Raw genomic sequence first — 6,000 nt, 5'->3', positions numbered from 1 at the left:
GGAGGCAATGGCTGGAAGGAGCAGAACAGCCATTCTTGGTCTGGACCGACCATAGATTTTTTTGAATATCTCCGTACAGCCAATCGACTTAACTCCAGGCAGGCCCGGTGGGCTCTCTTGTTTACAAGATTCAACTTCACCATTTCCTACCGCCCAGGGTCCAAAATGGGGAGCCAGATGTCCTCTCCCGCCTCTGCAGTTCCTCCCCCACACCCTCAGTCTCTGAAGCCATCCTCCCTACCTCATGCCTTGCAGCCTCAGTGGGTTGGGGGATTGAGACCCTGGTTTGCAAGGCACAACGTTCCCAGCCTGAACCTGAAGGGGGTTGTTTGTCCCTAATTCAGTATGCTCCCGGGTCCTGGAATGGGCCCATTCCTCCAGGCTGACCTGTCATCCAGGTTCCCGCTGTACCCTAGCCTTCCTCAGACAATGTTTCTGGTGGCCCACAATGGTTCCTGATGTCTCTGCCTTCATCGCCGCGTGCACAGTGTGTGCTCAGAACAAGACTCCACGGCAAGCTCCTTCTGGCCTTCTTCTGCCACTACCGGTCATCGTCCCTGGTCCCATATCTCTCTGGACTTTGTCACTGGGCTTCCCCCGTCTGATGGCAACACCGTCATTCTTAACGTTTAACTACTTCTAAACTTTCAACCAATTTTAACAGTCCAAGTCTGTATACCTATCTATTGGCAAGAAAATAGCAGCTGCTAATATTTCTGTTGATAGGGACAATTCTGTTTTTCGATCTGTCTGGATCGACTGAAGGATCCAGTGGCAACTGCCTGTGGACACAGATACTGTATGGACTATATTGAGGGCTGGTGGGATCAAGATGATCAGAGGGGAGTCTACAAATGCCCCCAGTGCAGACAGACCTTCATCCCAAGGCCTTTTCGGAACAGAAGTACAATGCTGGCTGAAGTAGCAGAGAAACTAAAGAACGCTAGACCAGTAGACGTGGAGTGTGACATCTGCAAAAAATGAGAAAATCCTGTCTGGTGTGTCTGGCCTTACTGTGAGTCTCATCTCCAGCCTCACTTTGAATCTCCTGCCTTTAAGAAGCACGAGCTGGTCAAAGCCTCCACACAACTACAGCAGCAGATCTGCTCTCATCATGATAAACTGCTGGAGATTTACTTGCCATACCAATCAGCAGTGTATCTGTTATGTGTTTGTTAGATGAACATAAATGTCATGATACAATCTCAGCTGCAGCAGAAAGGACAGAGAAACAGAATCAGTTGAAATTGAAACAGGAAACGTTCCAACATAAAATAAACTGGGGTAGATTGAGAAGGTCAAAAAAAGCTATGATGCCACTGAAACCCTCTGCCAATGTAGCAGTAGAGGACTGTAAGAGGATATTTTCTGAGCTGATCTGCTCCATTGAAAGAGGTGGCTTTGAGGTAAAGGAGCTGATCAGAGCCCAGGAGAGGGCTGAAGTGATTTGGGCTGAAGAACGCCTGGAGCGAATGTGGCAGGAGGTGGCTGAGCTAAGGAGGAGAGACTGAGCTGGATCTCTCACACACAGAGGACAACATCTATTTCCTCCAGGGGTACAAAGTCCACTATGATCATATTGTGTCTGAAAGATTGCTTATACCACCATCCTGTGTGGCTGTTGGTAGAGCATGGTGCTTGTTAAGCCAGTGTTTGAAGTTTGATTCCCATGGGGAACCAGTACGAAAATGTATTAAGTCGCTACTGTAAGAGGGGGCTGTGGAAAATGAAAATTCCAGTATATCTGATCATTTTAAACAAGGTACACATACAAAATGATGCCCTCATCAAGGATAAACACAAAGTACACAACTTATTTCCATTGTGGTCCTCTTTCATGATACCATTTGACAAGTTTGGCATATGTGGCAGGACAAAAAAACAGACGCTAAAATGGCAGGCCAATTTGTTTATTTAGTCAGTGCAATCTGTCCACGTGATGCAACCAGTACAGCTAAGCTTGGGAGAATAATTACCAGTGCAATCTCCTTTTGGAGCCAATACAATTCCAAATACTAGTTTTTGCAGTTATTGTGAAGAATTTGGTGATGATGATTTTGATTGTCCTTGCCACTCGTGGAACAATTTAGGAGACTTGGGATCTACAGGTGGTAGGATTGTGACGCCCTTAAGCGTAGTGGGTGCGGAGTCAGGTGCAGGAGGCAGAAAGTACAGAGTAGTGCACTGGGAAAATCGTGCGCGCCAAAACTCACGGGCGCAACAAACACGATACCCAAAACCAGGACCTAACAAGTCCAGAGGGAAAACCCCAAAACGAAACAAGCTACCAATACACTACCACACACAAACAAAGTGGGAAAAATAAGCCCGCAGGCGGGCCGACCAGCTTAAATAGCCTAACTAAACGTAAACAAGAAACAAGTGTAACTCATAAGACAAAACCAACAGAAAAGGGAAAAGGGATCGGTGGCAGCTAGTAGACCGGTGACGACGACCGCAGAGCACCGCCTGAACAGGAAGAGGAGCCACCTTCGGTAGGAGTTGTGACAAGGATAGTGTCGGATTTGCCTGACTTCATGAAGATACTCTTATATTATGAGATCAAGTAAAATTTCAAAGCAAAACATGTTTTAAAGAGATGTGGGTCTTTCTATAAGTAATGGGGTCAATGTGTGACTTTGGGATCAACATTTCAAAATCGTTTGAAACAAAAATAAAATGATTTTTATGCAGTTCCACAAATGTACTTAGAGGAATACAAGTGAATATATGCAAATTGGCCCATAAGTCCACCTACAGTGCATTCGGAAAGTATTCAGACCCCTTGACGTTTTCCACATTTTGTTACGTTATGGCCTTATTCAAAAATGTATAATGTACAAATACTTTTTCCCCTCATCAATCTACACACAAAATCCAATAATGCCAACGCAAAAAAACAGTCTTCTTGGGTATGACTCTACAAGCTTGGCACACCTGTATTTGGGGAGTTGCTCCCATTATTCTCTGCAGATCCTCTGTCTAGTCTGACTAGTCTCCCAGTCCCTGCCGATAAAAAAACATCTCCACAGCATGATGCTGCCACCACCATGCTTCACCGTAGAGAAGGTTCCAGGTTTCCTCCAGACGTGACGCTTGGCATTCAGGCCAAAGAGTTTGGTTTAGTCATACCAGAGAATCTTGTTTCTCATGGTCTGAGTCCTTTATTTGCCTTTGGGAAAACCCCAAGCAGGCTGTCATGTGCCTTTTACTGAGGAGTGGCTTCCGTCTGGAAGGTTCTCCCATCTCCACAGAGGATCTCTGGAGCTCTGTAAGCGTGACCATCGGGTGCTTGGTCACCTCCCTGACCAAGGCCCTTCACCACCAATTGCTCAGTTTGGCCAGGTGACCAGCTATTGGAAGAGTCTTGGTGACTCCAAACTTCTTCAATTTACGAATGATGGAGGTCACTGTGTTCTTAGGGACCTTTGACGCTGCAGACATTTTTTGGTACCCTTCCCCAGATCTGTGCCTCGACACAATCCTGTCTCAGAGCTCTATGGACAATTCCTTCAACCTCAAAGCTTGATTTTTTTCTCTGACATACACTGTCACCTGTGGGACCTTATATAGACAGGTGTGTGCCTTTCCAAATCATGTCCAATCAATTGAATTTACTACAGGTGGACTACAATCATATTGTAGAAACATCTCAACGATGATCAATGGAAACAGGATACACCTTAGCTCAATTTCGAGACCAAATAGAGAATAAAAAGGCTCTCTATGGTCAGGGCATGACAAGCAGGCATCAAATTTATGTGCCCAAATCTCTCACAAAAACAAATCAAAAATAAAAACAGATAATTATAAGGGAGCAGGAGAACTTATAAATTGTCTACAATAATTGCAAGGACATTTCAAGAACCAAAATTAGGAAATGTCGGATTTTCAAAAAAGGCATATTCCAGTATTTGAATTTCTGAGTTCAAGTAGGCTACTTCAAGCCCCTTGTATTGTTTAAAATTGCAGGCGCAACATGGAAAACAAACACATTTTATTGAATATCCAGTAGCTATGATCCCCCTTATATCTTAATGTAATGACATAAAAGAAATGTGCAGATTATTATCAATGACTTATCAACAGCTGTAACAAGTTGTCCAGTATAGGAAATCCTTACTGGTGTAACGGCTTTCTTCCGTCGAAGGAGAGTCGGACCAAAATGCAGCGTGGTTAGTTCGATACATCTTTAATAAGGAAAACCACGAACAATACAAAACCAACAAACGGAATGTGAAAACCTATACAGCCTATCTGGTGAATAACTAACACAGAGACAGGAACAATCACCCACGAAAACACTCAAAGAATATGGCTGCCTAAATATGGTTCCCAATCAGAGACAACGATAATCACCTGCCTCTGATTAAGAACCGCCTCAAGGCAACCATAGACTTTCCTAGACAACCCTACTCAGCCACAATCCCAATACCTACTAAAACCCCAATACAACAACACACCACAAAATAAACCCATGTCACACCCTGGCCTGACCAAATAAATAAAGAAAATACAAAATACTAAGACCAAGGCGTGACAGAACCCCCCTAAGGTGCGGACTCCCGGACGCACATCAAAACCATAGGGAGGGTCCGGGTGGGCGTCTGTCCATGGTGGCGGCTCCGGTCCGGGACGTGGACCCCACTCCATTAATGTCTTAGTTCCTCCCCCTCGCGTCCTAGGATAGTCCACTCTCGCCGCCGACCATGGCCTAGTAGTCCTCACCCAGAACCCCACTGGACTGAGGGGCAGCTCGGGACTGAAGTGCAGCTCGGGACTGAGGGGAAGCTAAACACTGAGGGGAGGCTCAGCACTGAGGGGAAGCCCAGCACTGAGGGAAGCCCAGCACTGAGAGGAAGCTCAGCACTGAGAGGAAGCTCAGCACTGAGAGGAAGCTCAGGCAGGTAGTTGGCTCCGGCAGATCCTGGCTGGCTGGCGGATCTGGAAGAGTCTGGTTGACTGGCAGATCTGGAAGAGTCTGGTTGACTGGCAGATCTGGAAGAGTCTGGCTGACTGGCAGATCTGGAAGAGTCTGGCTGACTGGTAGATCTGGAAGAGTCTGGCTGACTGGCAGATCTGGAAGAGTCTGGCTGACTGGCAGATCTGGAAGAGTCTGGTTGACTGGCAGATCTAGCTGCTCTGGCTGCTCCATGCAGACTGTCAGCTCTGGCTGCTCCATGCAGACTGACAGCTCTGGCTGCTCCATGCAGACTGTCAGCTCTGGCTGCTCCATGCAGACTGTCAGCTCTGGCTGCTCCATGCAGTCTGACAGCTCAGGTTGCTCCATGCAGACTGGCAGCTCAGGCTGCTCCATGCAGGCTGGCAGCTCTGGCTGCGCTGAACAGGCAGGAGACTCCAGCAGCGCTGTAGAGGAGGAAGGCTCTGGCAGCCCTGAACAGGCGGGAGACTGGCAGCGCAGGAGAGGAGAAAGGCTCTGGCTGTGCTAAACAGGCGGGAGACTCCAGCAGCGCTGTAGAGGAGGAAGGCTCTGGCTGCGCTGAACAGGCGGGAGGCTCCGGCAGCGCTGTAGAGGAGGAAGGCTCTGGCTGCGCTAAACAGGCGAGGCGCATTGAAGGCCTGGTGCGTGGTGCTGGAACTGGTGGTACTGGACCGAGGACACGCACAGGAAGCCTGGTGCGGGGAGCTGCTACCGGAGGACTGGTGTGTGGAGGTGGCACTGGATAGACCGGACCGTGCAGGCGCACTGGAGCTCTTGAGCACCGAGCCTGCCCAACCTTACATGGCTCGATGCCCACTCTAGCCCGGCCAATACGAAGAGCTGGTATGTACCGCACCGGGCTATGCACCCGCACTGGAGACACCGTGCGCTCAATAGCATAACACGGTGCCTGCCCGGACTCTTTAGACCCCCGGTAAGCACAGGAAGTTAGCGCAGGTCTCCTACCTGGCGTAGCCATACTCCCTGTGAGCCCCCCGCCAATACATTTTTGGAGCTGACTCTTGGGCTTCCATCCGCGTCGCCGTGCTACCTCTTCA

This window comes from Oncorhynchus nerka, linkage group LG24 (assembly GCF_034236695.1).
Source record: "Oncorhynchus nerka isolate Pitt River linkage group LG24, Oner_Uvic_2.0, whole genome shotgun sequence".
Classification (NCBI taxonomy): domain Eukaryota; kingdom Metazoa; phylum Chordata; class Actinopteri; order Salmoniformes; family Salmonidae; genus Oncorhynchus; species Oncorhynchus nerka.
This window is presented reverse-complemented; position numbering follows the sequence as displayed.